This window comes from Nicotiana tabacum, chromosome 10 (assembly GCF_000715075.1).
Source record: "Nicotiana tabacum cultivar K326 chromosome 10, ASM71507v2, whole genome shotgun sequence".
NCBI lineage: Eukaryota > Viridiplantae > Streptophyta > Magnoliopsida > Solanales > Solanaceae > Nicotiana > Nicotiana tabacum.
This window is the reverse complement of record NC_134089.1, coordinates 116120692-116136209: the sequence shown is the minus strand read 5'-3', so window position 1 is coordinate 116136209 and position 15518 is coordinate 116120692.

Below are 15518 nucleotides of genomic sequence, written 5' to 3'. Positions count from 1 at the left end.
TGAGTTGAACCTTTAGGATATGAATTGAAATTTTGGTTTATGTATTGGAATTTTAGTTTATAAATTGAAATTTTAGGATTTGACTTGAACTTTTGTGGATATGAGTTGAACCTTTAGGATATGAATTGAAATTTTGGTTTATGTATTGGAATTTTAGTTTATAAATTAAAATTTTAGGATATGACTTGAACTTTTGTGGATATGAGTTGAACCTTTAGGATATGAATTGAAATTTTTGTTTATGTATTGGAATTTTAGTTTATAAATTGAAATTTTAGGATTTGACTTGAACTTTTGTGGATATGAGTTAAACCTTTAGGATATGAATTGAAATTTGGTTTATGTATTGAATTTTAGTTTATAAATTGAAATTTTAGGATTTGACTTGAACTTTTGTGGATTTGAGTTGAACCTTTAGGATATGAATTGAAATTTTGGTTTATGTATTGGAATTTTAGTTTATAAATTGAAATTTTAGGATATGACTTGAACTTTTGTGGATATGAGTTGAACCTTTAGGATATGAATTGAAATTTTGGTTTATGTATTGGAATTTTAGTTTATAAATTGAAATTTTAGGATATGACTTGAACTTTTGTGGATATGAGTTGAACCTTTAGGATATGAATTGAAATTTTGGTTTATGTATTGGAATTTTAGTTTATAAATTGAAATTTTAGGATATGACCTGAACTTTTGTGGATATGAGTTGTACCTTTAGGATATGAATTGAAATTTTTGTTTGTGTATTGGAATTTTAGTTTATAAATTAAAATTTTAGGATATGACTTGAACTTTTGTGGATATGAGTTGAACTTTTAGGATATGAATTGAACCTTTAAGATATGAATTGAAATTTTGGTTTATGTATTGGAATTTTAGATTGCGGGAGGATTTTGTAGAAGGGGTTGATGACTTTATTAGTCATGCAATGGAACTTTCACCAAGAATAACTAAGACACGGTACCCGATAGAGTGTGCCTTTAATTGTTCTTCTCATTAGCAACAATGATGATGAGAAGGCAATGGCATGTGTATCAAATAGTGATGGTGTAGGTAGGAAGCATTTCCTAAGCAGATAAAAGATGTTATAGAGGAATTCTCTACTTCATTTTCCAAGAGGAAAAGAAGTTTAATTGAGAGTGACAAGGTTATTGGTGATGGAATATTTTACCGTTGGTCGTGGCAGTTCCCATAAAATGGGGATCATAAGACTCTATGATGACAAAGACAAAAGGAAGTTTTATTCTCAACTTTATTCCAAATCTGATCCGTAAAAACTTAATGGAATTGGTGATATTTATTCGGATTCACACAATGATTTGAATGACAAAAGTATGAAAATGCTAATAAAAAGAATTAAAGGTAAAATATTTTTCTTGGAAGAGTAGGATGCTTCACGTTCATGTAGAGTTCAGCATCCTTCTCTACCAAGAAAAACGTTTTACCTTTAATTCTTTTTATTAGCATTTCCATACTTTTGTCAGTCAAATCATTGTCTGAATCCGAAGAAATATCACCAATCCCATTAAGCTTGTACGGATTAGACTTGGAAGAAAGTTGAGAATAAAATTTCCTTTCGTCTTTGTCATCATAGAGTCTTATGATCTCCGTTTTATGGGAACTACCACGACCAACAGAAAATATTTCATCACCATCAACCTTGTCACTCTCAATTAAACTTCTTTTCCTCTTGGAAAATGAAGTAGAGAATTCCTCTATAACCTCTTTTATCTAATTAGAAAATATTAAATTTCTACCTACACCATCACTATTTGAAACACATGTCATTGCCTTCTCATCATCATTGTCGCTAATGAGAACAACAATTGATCAAAGACACACCCTATCAGGTACTGTATCCAAATTATTCTCTATATCCAAGTTCATCCCGAGTAATAGTACCACGAGGATAATCACCAAAGCCACCAGAAAACTTTATGATGCCAATGAAGCAAGATGAGCTATTCAATGAAACTCGTATTGTAAAGAAGAAGAAAGAGACTGATTCAGAAAGGTGGGTCGAGGGTCGAGCCTCGACTATACATGTAAGTTTTTTTACTTTTCATTAAGTATTTTGATTTACTTATATATAAATTTTGAAATACTAATTCAATATAATTTTTCTTATAGGTTCGCTTCACAGCTGATGTGGGGGAATTCATACGCAGTCAGCCACCTAATGAGTCGGGCAAGGCAATCCAACTTTCGGACGAGGATGTTGAAAGAACACTCCTTGAGTACTTTATATACTTTGAACCAGACAATAGAACCAGTTTTCGAATGAGATTGTAATAAGCGTTAACTTAGTTTTGTTAGCTTAATGTGTTAGTTCTATTGAACTTTATACTTTGTTGCTTTTAATTGTTGTTGTTGTTGGCATAAAATGCATGTTTAGGATTTTTGGTAAGCTGGCAGGTGGTGTAGCTGCCAAAACAGATAGTTTCTGCCAAAAATATACCAAGAAAAGCGACCAACTTTGGTCTCTAGTTGGTCGCTTTTCACTTAAAAAAATAATTTTCTGGGCAATAGCGACCAACCTTGGTCGCTACTTAACCCATATTTCTCAAAAAAGCGACCAACTTTGGTCGCCATTCCATTTTAAAAAAACAATTTCTGGAAATATTGCGACCAAAGTTGGTCGTTTATAATTTAAAAAAAAATAATTCTTACAGTTGGCGACCAATTTTGGTTGCTTATTTAAAAAAATATTTATAAGAATTAAAAAGCGACCAACTTTGGTCTCTATTTTCCAGATTTTTAAAATATAATATTTTTTTCAGACCAAAGTTGGTCTCTTTTTATGATTAATAATAAATAAATAACGTAATTTACATTTACAGACCAACGTTGGTCGCTACTTTCTTTACAGGAATATTTGGTCCTTTTACCTTAGAGACCAGCCCATTTTGGTCGCTATTTGGTCGCTTTTTGGCCAATAAGCGACCAACTTTGGTCGCTTTTTGTGGTCGTTTTTTTACGGATTTCTAGTAGTGATAACTTTCAAATATCATAAAGAACAAATCTCAATCATCAAATTGTTAAAATAATAACAAATTTAACAAAAATATTTTGCCGATGTTCGGTAAATCCATCGAGGCCTTGACTAATGGGCCACCACGTAAGACCCATTAAAGAGAGTGCTCCATTTCACCATTATTTCCATATTTAGAGCTCAAAATTAAGACCTTTAAATAAAGGTGGAAGAATCCTATCTATCCCACTACAACTCTCGATATAACAGGTTGTTATTTACAAAGTTTTAACGTTTGAACGAAGGTCGGGAAGACGAGATAAAGGAAGCAATGTCGATGACGTGCAAGTTTTAAAAGTAAAAGAAAAAGTGGAGATGCATCTTGACCTTCTCGTGGAGTACTATTCTATTGCTGACCTTTGCCAATAAATAGACAATCCATATACATCCATGCACAGAGAAAATTCGGTTTAAATCAATTAACACTTGGGAAGTGGATTTTCAATCTCTTTTCAACCTTACTCCTCCAGCTATCAACACTTCTATTCTAGATTGCATTCCTTCTTGTATCTCGGGGGAAGACAATGATATTTTAAAACCAAGGTAACTTTGAAAATCATCTTCCTTATAAATAACTCTTACAATTACTCTAGCATCTATTGATGTTTTATACTTCAATACCACACAAGGGGGGGAAGGGGTGATTTGTGTGGTACCCAATTTTTCGTTTAACCTGAATATAGAAAAACTTGGTTCTTCTATGTGTTCCAACTACTACTGTTGCGGAATAATAAGTACAGAAATTAAAGAACATAGATATTTTACGTGGAAAACACCTGGCACAAAAGGTGAAAAAACTACGACCTACCTTCTAGTAGGATTTTTCCAAACTCTCCACTGAAATCACTGAGCCAAAAACTGCATTTACAAAAACTCTTTTGTAAACCTAGGATTAACTCTAATCCCGTTGTATCACACAGCCTCAACTGTTTCGACAACTTCAAGTTAACTCTAACTTGAAAACTCTAAGTACCTAATACAATTGCTTCTAAATAAACTGAAAGGTACAATGTAAAATCACCTACTACAATTGAACTAGAATAAAATATAGACACTTGGAACTGGTTCTTCTATCTAGTTCAAGTAGCTTAAGGTTTGTAGGCTTGAATCACACACGAATTGCTTGCAAAATTGTCTCGCTATTTTGCTATCAATTCACGTTTCACTTCTGCTTGTGTGCGTTTCCTGTAAAAGAGAACAACACTGATATTTATGGAGTTAGTAAAAAGAGATTGACTAGAATACAGATGCTACTCTTCCTTGGTGGAAGAGTTCTAGTTGGTCTCATCCTCTAACTCTATCCATTTCTTAAGCCGTGTTTCTCTTTGTGTAAGGAGTCTTTCTCCTTATCCAATATGCAACCTTTTCAATCAGGATCAGGAGATATCATTTCTGGTAAGTTAGGTTTATCTCCTTCACGTGCATCTCACATGTTGGAGTTGATCATAATTGTGCTTCACAAGATGGACCTGGTCCATGTCTGAGTTCCTTTGTCAGTTTTCAAAACTTCACCTTTACTTGGGCCAAAAAATTTCCCCTTCTTTCAGAGTTGCTGGGACATCATCCAAAAGGAGGTAACTGCCTTTGAGATAGAATTCTTCAAGGGAAAAGGTTTGACTAAATTCTACTCTCATATATACATGTTTGGTTTTAATTCCTAAAATTGATAATCCTTCTACATTAGCTGACTTTAGACCAATTAGCCTCAAATTTTACTAACAAGATTATTTCTAAAATTATTAATATTAGAGTTAATACTCTTTGCACAAATTAATATGTTTGAATCAAAGTGATTTTGTAAAAGATAGGTTGATATATGAGAATGTATTACTACAAAAATGAAAGAGATATCTGTTAAGGTCGGCTTCATAAAAGCAAGAAAGGAAGCAAGTTTAGCGAACATAGAGATGGACTTGCTCAGGAGGTCATTCACAATATTGCTCATATTAACAAAGGTGGTAATGTGGTTATTAAGCTTGATATGGCTAAAACATATGATAGAATATACTGAGATTTTATTTATGCCGTTTTAAGAAAGTTTGGATTCTCTGGTACTTGGATTTTACTAATCCATAATCCAATCTCTTATGTGTGATACTCTGTCATTGTGAATATTACTAGACATGACTTCTTCTCATCTTCTCAAGGGCTTAACAAGGAGGTCAATTGTCTCCATCTCTATTCATAATAGTTGCTGAGGTCTTATCTAGATCTCTTAACTATTTATATATAAATCCTAATTTCATCCCTTTCTCTATGCATGCTAATGTTCCATAGATTAACCACATAGCCTATGCCGATGATATTGTTATTTTCTATTGTAGTGACTCTATCTTTGTTAAATTGGTCATGAACACTATTTCTAAGTATGAAAGGAGTTCAGGTCAACTTGTTAATAGGGATAAAAGTTATTTATTAACTGCTCCTAACACTGTTGCTATCAGAATCAACAAGATTAGAAATTGTTCAGTTTTTATGGATAAGACTTTCTCTTTTACCTGTCTAGGTCGCCCTCTTTATGTGGGAATGAAGAAAATTGATTATTTTGATATCATGCTTAGTAAGATTGTTAAAAGACTTAATGGTTGGCATGGGAAGTTTCTTTCTCATGGTGGTAAAGCTATTTGATTAAAAATGTGCTTCACTCTATCACTGTTTATACTTTATCTGCGATGTCCCCTCCCTTTACCAATTTTGATTAAACGTATACTTAAATCCATCACTGTTTATACCATATCTGCTATGTCCCTCCCTAAAGGTGTGTTCAGATTAATTGAAATGTATTTTGCCAATTTTTTCTGGGGTAACTCTGTTGACCATAAAAAATATCTTTGAAGTTCATGGAATAATCTTGCTCTTCCTACTGAGGAAGATGGCATTGGAATCAGGAGAATGAAGGATATTAGTGATATGTTAGCCATGAAAGTGTGGTGGAGGATTAGGTCCACGTCATCTCTCTAGGTTACGTTCATAAAAAATAAATATTGTGTAAGGGCTCATTTAGCCTCAAAGAAACTGGCTCCAGGTAACACTCATGCTTGGAGTCATGTTCTCAAGGTGAGGAATATTGCAGAGAAGCACATGATTTGGTAGGTAAACTCTAGGTCTAGTAGTTTCTGGTAGGATAATTGGTCATTAAAGAGTCCATTGACAGTTTTGGTTCCTAACACTTGTAAGAGTGCTAAGACCTTAATTGGGGAGTTCATAACAAATGGTCATTGGAACATTTGTAAGTAGAAGGACACTCTGCCAGAGAAATTGGTCCATCACATTAACTCCATTGTCATTGGCAATCAAGACAATGGGGATCAAGTGTTCTGGGAACTTTCTGAATATGGCAAATGCACTAACAAGAGTGCATGAAATTTGGTAAGGAAGTCTAGACCAAAAGTGCAATACATCAAGAAGGTATGGAACTCTATCCCTTTTAAAATGTCCTTTTTGGTTTGGAGATTATGGAAAAGTAAACTTCCTTTTGTTGAAGTGATTACTAAGTTTGGCAAACAAATTGTTTCTAAATGTAGCTATTGCCTAAACCCTTCTACAGATAGCATGAATCATGTATTTATATTGGGACAAACTGCTAGTTATATTTGGAAACTATTTGGAAATGCTCGGTATCCTTTATCACCCCCACTCCATTAAATATATGTTTAACACCTGGTGGACTACTAAGCCCACCAATGATGTACATAGACTAGTGCTAAATATAAACCCTATTATCATATGTTGGTTCTAGTAAAAAGAATTCTGTGTGTGCAACTATGGTGGTAAAAAAAAGTTCAACATATATATTGCATCATCAAATCTCTTGGAGTGTTGAGGCTGCAATCAATAAGGCTTACCCCAATTACAAACTCAAATGCCATGGAATAACTTCTGTGATTTATTGACAAGATTACAACCTGTCCGCAAATACATGGTGGTCCAATGGAGGAAACCAGATAGGCGCAAGGTTAAGATCAACATTGATGGGAGCTATCTCCAAGGAGAAGGAAAGGTAGGGCTAGGAGGAGATCTTAGATATGAGAATGCTGACATAATCATAGCCTTTTCAATACTCTTCAATGGTGAAAATTACAATCTTGCTGAAGCTTAAGCAGCATGCGTTTGTATCAATTGGTGCATGCAGAATGGATTCACACAAGCCATCCTTGAGTTGGACTCTCTGTATATTGTAGATATTCTTCATAAGGAGAGCACAACTAACTATAAACTGAGCCAAATCTCTAATAAGATTAGAGGTATTCTACACACATCCGAAATTCAGATTATGCACTGCTATAGAGATGCGAACCATCTTGCTGATTGTTTAGCTAAATGGTAGCAAAGAATCAACATGCTGCTTTCTTCTACTCCAACCAACATCTGCCAAGTGAAGCTAAGGGACCTCTTATGCTGGATAAAGAACAGATGCCTAGCATAAGGAACAAATACGATAAGGCTATTTTTTTGTTAGCTAAGTGTGTTTTGTAATTAGAGGCGAGTGAGCTATTTATAATCGCCTATGCCTCATCTTTTGAAGGGTGTACTCTATCCTTGTGTTCTAACAACAAAACTCTATTTTTTTTTATTAATACAACACCCCCAGTATAGCTGGAAAATATATTTTTTAAAAGGAGGAATATATCACAACATAATTTGAAAGTAAGAGTGATAGTGGCACAATGAATGGGTTTTATTTTGTCAGCTGATCTTACTTTCTTTATTTCAAAATAACATTGTCATTTTTACGCCGCACCTTTTTCAAAAAATAATTAAGTAGAAGACGATATAAGATAAAATGAGGTCATAATTTAGTGTGAGTTTTAGTTCTCTTCCTTTCCGAGTCTGGAAATAATTAGAGTTAATTAAGCTTCGCAAAAGAAATATCATATTTCTGTGCGTGAACTTCACGAAAATCATTGCGATTTTTTACAACTAAATTATTGCCATTAATTGTCGCTAAAAGTAAATTTTTGTTGTAGTGTCCTTAGTTTTTAGAGGTTGCATTATGTGATTTTCATGCTTTCTTCCGTTGTAACGTGATTGGGAAGACGAGATTTTGGCCCTTGCTTTACAACGAAAATGACACCCAGCACAAATTAAGATCTAACTATGTAATCTGAATATAGTCCAATAGATCGACTATACAAACCATGCTATAGCAGTAGCACTGATGCTGTCTTTATTCAAAGAATCCCGTACCATTTAATAGGACTTGAATAACTACAAACACATTCATGAAAATGATCATATCAATGGCAATTGCCAGGTTAATGTTAATGTGGACAGATTAACTCATAATCATGAGAGAAATGAGAAGAATAAGAACCCTAATTTGAGAGAAAGAGAGAAAAGAGAGACATGTGAAAATATCTAAAGAGGAAAATGAATTCCCTTGCTTTCATTATTAGAAGCTTCTAGTTACATATATCTAATACACCAGAAATGAAAATACAGCTGGGCCACTTAATACAGTTGGGCCGGGTATATACGTCTATAAATCAAATGTTAAGGTGGTTGTGGCCCAATATTGTCAACAGTTAAAGTACGTAAAAATGGCGTGTAGTAGCCACTAATTAAGGGTGTCTTTAATTTTTATCCACTAATTATAATGCTCAGCAAAAATAGCCATTACTAATAGAAAAAAGATAATTTTACCCTTTCTTACTCTCTTTCGCGTTGCATTTTCATCTGGAATACCCAAGGTGATTTCACGGTCGGCCTCCTCCATGCTTGGTCAATAGCATCGGGTCTATTAGTGGCCCCAATTACTAGGACATAACCAGGTCCATCACGAGATCCTTCTGATTTTGCTTCACTATTTCTTTTACCAATACGTACAGTAGTTCCTTTTGCATCATCAAAATTTTCAAGTTCTGAATTTTTGAGCAGATGCCTCAATTACGTACAATAATTTCTTTCTTACGTTGTTTTTGTTTCTTTTGAGTTCAAGGATTAAAAGTTAAGGACATGAGTCTTTAAGTTTGACATGCAGGTTTAAAAGTTAAGGACAGACAGTACATAAATTTGACATGCAGGTTCAAAAGATAAGGACAGACAGTCCTTAACTTATAGTTTCAAGTTCAAAACTTAAGGACAGTCAGTATTTAAGTTATTGTTTCAAGTTCAAAACTTAAGGACTTTATGTCCTTAACTTTGAGTTTCAGGTTCAAAAGTTAAGGACAGACAGTCCTTAACTTATAGTTTCAAGTTCAAAACTTAAGGACAGACAGTCCTTAAGTTATTGTTTCAAGTTCAAAACTTAAGGACTGTCTGTCCTTAACTTTGAGTTTAAAGTTCAAAAGTTAAGGACAGACAGTCCTTAACTTACAGTTACACGTTCAAAAGTTAAGGACAAGCAGTACTTAACTTACAGTTACAAGTTCAAAAGTTAAGGACAATAGGTCCTTAACTTTGACTTACAAGTTCAAAAGTTAAGGACGCTTGGTTTTGAAGTTTGAGTTCCAAGTTCAAAAGTTAAGGACATGTAACCTTGAAGTCCTGAACTTAGAGTTCCAAGTTCAAAAGTTAAGGACATGTAGTCCTGAAGTCCTGAACTTAGAGTTTCAAGGGTATTTTCGTCCGAGCAGTTAAAGTTTATTAAATCAGTGGCTAAAGACTAAAGACATTTAAAACGCTGGCTTTAAAATAAAGACATGAGCGGTTAGTGGCTATCTGTGCACATCGCCCTTAAAGTACTCCATCATTCCGCGGAGACCTTATATCAATAATTTAGGGAGAAATTCAAAAATAGTCAGATTTACAAGTGGTCATTCAAAAATAGCCACAGTTTTAAAAGTAATCGAAATTTAGCTACTTTTCATGTAAAGATAAATCTGAATGAAAACAATGTTCAAAATCCAGAAAAATACTCCAGTAACTGGTCCAGCATAATATACTGGAGTTTGGAGCACCGGTGCTCCAGTCTCCAGTATATTATATTGGAGCCAGCAAAGTATACCGGTCCAGCATAATATGTTGTAAGTTCATACACATGTGCACCGAACTCTAGTATATTATGCTGGACCGATCTCTGTTGCAGCAAAATAGTGGCTATTTTTCAATGATTTGACAAACGTTAACTATTTTTGAATGACCAGTCCGGAAACTGGCTAGACCATGCTATTTTAACAATAATTTGTCTTCTTCTAGATAATAAACAAGTAGTAATGCGTGTATAATAACTTATACTTATTAAGATGGAATACTCTACATATTATATGACTTGCTTCTCACTGAATAATCAAAAGGTACCCCGTGCGAAGCTTAATGGCCAATTCCAGGACTAGGAACTGACCCCAAATTACGATCAACATGACCTCTAACATATTGATTCTTCTTGTTAAAAAACTTTACGTGAACTCCATTTCTTGAAAACTTAGATGGCAAAACATTGCCTTGGGGAAGGGCATTTAGTAGCAGATTGGCTTCTTGAGAAGGATGATCAGGATCAGTCTTTTCCTTTTCTGTGTTGTTCAAGAGTACTTTTTTTGCTTCATAACTGTGTGCACAGCAGACTAGTAAAAAAACCAAACCAAGGAAACACATGATAAATCGAGCCATTATATTCTATTGTTACATCAATATTAAGTTCCGGAAAGATATGGAGATCACTAATATTGGAAGCAAGAAAATAGAAGTTGTGCATTAATGAAGAAGAGTGAAAGGAGAATAGAGGGATTTATAGGAAATAAACATAGTGCGAGGGAAGAAGGTCAAATTAAATTAGTTAGGCTAGGTCAAGATACAGTAGTTTGGAATTCTAAGACAATAAGGAATATTTTGCTTGTGTATTCTACTAAGTGTCTAAGTAATATCCTCGTGGAAGTTAGGTAGGTATAGATAAACTAAGCCGCTGGCCTTATGTTCCATTCATTTTGGTTTTGCGGATTGTGAATGTTCACTTCACTTGTCTTACTATAGGATACAAGCAGAAGCAGATTCCTATCCGATTTATCTGAATTCTGTACTTTCTACGCGAGAGTATAATTTTTTGTATATAAATTCATTAAAATTTAAAAAATAGTAAAGAATTTTTTTTTTAATATAATGGGTTCAATGGTAAAATTTTGGATTGGTTTACTTTCAATTTCTAAGCAACTATCATGCGTGTTGTATCGGGAACCCTTAGAACTTAAATCTTGAATCTGCCTCCGGCCAGAAGAGAAAGAGGGTCTAGAACATGCGCAATGTTCGTCAAGAGCATATCTTTTGCATAATTTCTAGTGTACACGCAAAAACCATGTCTAGTTTGAAGCCTTTTAGAGAAATGAACACTTATTAACATGCATTTCCTTCCACGAAATAAGGATGAAAGCTGGGAGTTTATGCTCTTTGACCAACATTGACACTGATTCACTACATCAAACAGTACTAAAAGGCAAAAGGAAAAGCCCTTCAACACGGAACTTTTTAAGTACTCAAATAACTAATAATAATTTGCCAAGGTTTACTGGTCGTGTGTATACTTGATTTGAACACTATAATAATCAAATTTTCATATGCGTAAGAAGTGCGGTTCCTTTTTCGCTCATCGATACCTTTTTGTTTGGTAAATAGAGATGGCCTACATTTCACTTCTAGGATGTATTGAGAATCTTAATGATTAACATCAAATGGTTTCACTTAACCTTGAAAATAATTTTTTTTGATTATATAAATATAACGACCAGGCCGGTCGTTTCATGAGTTACCATTCCGTTCTCCTATTTCTGCTTCTTTATATGTTAGTAATTTGCCAAGCTACGTAGCTTCAAAATTAAACCATCTTGATTTGAACACTATAATAATCAAATTTTCATATGCGTAAGAAGTGCGGTTCCTTTTTCGCTCATCGATACCTTTTTGTTTGGTAAATAGAGATGGCCTACATTTCACTTCTAGGATGTATTGAGAATCTTAATGATTAACATCAAATGGTTTCACTTAACCTTGAAAATAATTTTTGTAGATAATTTAAATGTAACGACTAGGCCGATCGTTTCATGAGTTACCACCCTGTTTCCCCTATTTTTGCTTTTTTATGTGTTGTTCAGCTACATATCATCGTATCGTATTGGTTGGTTTGGGTTCAGAATGGTTTTGTAGAGAAATGAGACACTTAGTCTCTTATTTGAAAGCTTTAGTTGGAAAAATCAACCGAAAGTTGACTTGTGAGTAAATGATCTTGGAATTTGGTTTTTATGGTTTGAATAGCTTCGTTAGGTGATTTGGGACTTAGGAGCGTGTTCGGAATGTATTTTGGAGGTCTGTGGTAGATTTAGGCTTGAATTGGCGAAATTGGAAATTTGGCGTTTCTCGGTCGGTAGTGGAAATTTTGATATCGAGGTCGGATTGTAATTCTGGAAGTTAGACTAGGTTTGTTGTGTCATTTGTGACGTGTGTGCAAAATTTCAGGTAATTCGGATGAGGTTTGATATGTTTTTGCATCGTTTGCGGAATTAGAAAGCTTGGAAATCCTTAGGCTTAAATCCGATAGTGATTTTATGTTTTGATGTTGTGTTGAGTATTCGAAAGGTTGGAACAAGTTTGAATGATGTTATGGGATGTGTTGGCATGTTTGGTTGAGGTCCCGAGGGCCTCGGGTGAGTTTCAGGTGGTTAACGGATCAATTCTTGGCTTTAGAAGTTGGCAGATTTCTGGTATATTGTTGCAGAGAATTCCTTCCTCGCGTTCGCGAGAGGGCTCTCGCGTTTGCGAAGGGTTAATGAGAGGGGCATCCGAGTTGTTCTTCACGTTCGCTATGTAGGTCCTGCATTCATGAATGAGTATGAGTTTAAGGCTACGCATTCGCGACCTGGGCCTCGTGTTCGCGTAGAGTCAACGATCATGTAGAGTTCAAGCAATTAAGCCTACGCGTTCGCAAGGGGTGTTCCGCGTTCGCGTAGGGTCGAGCTGATTGGTCTTCGCTTTCGGGAGTGGGCCCTCGCATTCGCGAAGAATGGAATTTTGGTCTGAGGAAGCTTGTGCTTTGCGATCTCGAGGGAGCTACTGCGTTCGCAAAGAAGAAAACACATGGGCAGAATCTTTAACTTCAAAAACGAGGGTTTTGGTCCATAATTTCAAAATTCATTAGAGAGCTCGGGAGAAGGCGATTTTGGTAGGGCTTTTCATAGGATTGATTGGGGTAAGTGGTCTTCACTCAAATTTGGTTAAATCCCATGATTATGCCTTGATTTTTATCATTTATTTGGGAATTTAGGGTGAAAATTGGGGAAAATGGAAGAAAATTTGGAGAGTTGATTTTGGGGATTTAGATGGTCATTTGATATCGGATTTTGGTGAATTTTATATGTGTAGACTCGTGAGAGAATGTGTTTTTCAGTTTTGTGATCTTTATTGGATTCCAAGACGTGGGCCCGGGGGCCGGGTTTGAGCCAATTTCGAGATTTTTGAGTTAATTTGATTATTTCGCTTGGACTTTGTTTCTTTAGCGTATATTGATGATAATATACTTATTTTGGTTAGATTTAGAGTATTTGGAGGCCGAGTCGAGAGGCAAAGGCATCACGAGTTAGAGTTTGGACCGGTTTGAGGTAAGTAATGATTGTAAATTTTGTCCTGAGTGTATGAAACCTTAGATTTCACATCGTTTCACTACTTTGAGGTGAAAGACACGCTAGATGACGAGCATGGGGGCGTGCACCATTGGGGATTGTGACTTGATCCGTCCCGTACGACTATTAAGTCATGTATTTGATACTATTGTGTTTTGGAAAATATTACTACGTTTTGGGCTGAATGCCATATTTGGGCCTCGTGCCAAATGTTTGGACCCTTAGGGGCTTTTTACTACTATTCCTTACTGTTTTGACTTAATATGTGTACTCAGTTATGCTCTATTTTACTGATTTCATAACTCAACCTTATTTACTCCTATTTGATATTATAAATGATATTTTTGGGCTGAACACCCTGTTTTACGGTTAGCCCGAGTGGCTTGAGAGTTTTTGACTGAGTAAGGCCAAGGGCCTGTATTGTAAGGATATCATGGGATCGGGCTGCGCACTGAAACATGTTGTATTGATTTGTGATATATGAGAGGCCGAGGGCCTAATTTATTACGCCACGAGATGGCTTGTTATAGCGCTTGGGCTATAGGAGCCCCTTCAGAGTCTGAACACCCCTAGTGAGCGTGGGTACCTAGTATGAGTGATGTGGTGTTGCCCGAGGGACCGTTGTTGATTCATGTTGTTGCTCGAAGGACTGATTACAAATGATTGTGAGGTAGCCCGATGGGCTGGTTCTGTTGATATTTTGCCCGAGGAGCAGTTTATGGTACATGTCTTGCCAGAGGTGCTGTTTACGTTTCTATCATTTTTACTCACTATTTCATCACTTGTTTTAAACTATTGATAGATGTTTTAAAAGAAAAGATTTTACTGAAACTGAGTTTGTTTTACGAGATAGTTGAGTTTTGTATTGTTTTGGAAATGTACTGTATTTGCTGTAGTGCAGATCGAGGAGTTGCGGGTCGCGATAGTGAGTGCTGATCGTTCTTCTAGCAGGTCTACGGAGTTGGCAAGGTAGCTGTTTGGCGTTCGCAGTCCTGCACTTCTCCTTCTTACCTTACTCAGACTGTTCTTAGTATTTTGTTTCCGAACTATGATAGCTTTTCTTGTACTTAGATCTATCTTGTAGTTGCTCGTGACTTGTGACACCCTGATGTCGGGCTTGTGTTATTTTCTTCCGCACAGGTTATTTAGACTTATATTATGAGATTTTGTTAATTTAATAGCTTAAAATTGACTTTTATGAAATACTGGTTGGATTTGGGGTTTGTGTCGGCTGTCCTAGTTTCACGATAGGCGCCATCCCGACTGGGTCGGTTTTAGGGTCGTGACAAGTTGTTGTCAGAGCCTAGGTTACATAGGTCTCACGAGTCATGAGCAGGTTTAGTAGAGTCTCGCAGATCGGTATGGAGACATCTGTACTTATCCTTAGGAAGCTGCAGAACCTTTAGGAAAAACTTCACATTCTTGAATTCCTGTCGTGCGAATCTATTGATTCTGGTAACTAAACTTCTGTTATTCTATTCTCTCATAGATGGTGAGGACACGTGCTACCAGTCAGGGCGGACGACCACTAGTACCACTAGTTGGGGCCACTAGAGGCCGATGACACAGTCGAGGCCGTGGTAGGGTCAAGGGTGTAGCCTAATAGCAGCTAGTGCAACACCTGCAGATCCACCAGTCGCCTTAGTTTAGGATCAAGTCCTATTTACGGGCGCACCAGCAGTACCAGCTTAGACACCGACTGTGCCTATTGTTATCCCAGGCATTTAGGAGGCCTTGGCCCAGATTCTATCAGTGTGCACTGGCCTGGCTTAGGCGGTCTCAGTTACTATGGCTGTAGCTACTTCTCCGGCTAGGGGAGGCACTCAGACTCCTGCTGCTCGCACACCTGAGCAGGTCATGCAGGGACTTCAGACACCACGGGCACCTCCAGCCCAGCCGATTGCAGCTGCTCAAGACTATGTAGCTCCTATTATGGCAGAAGA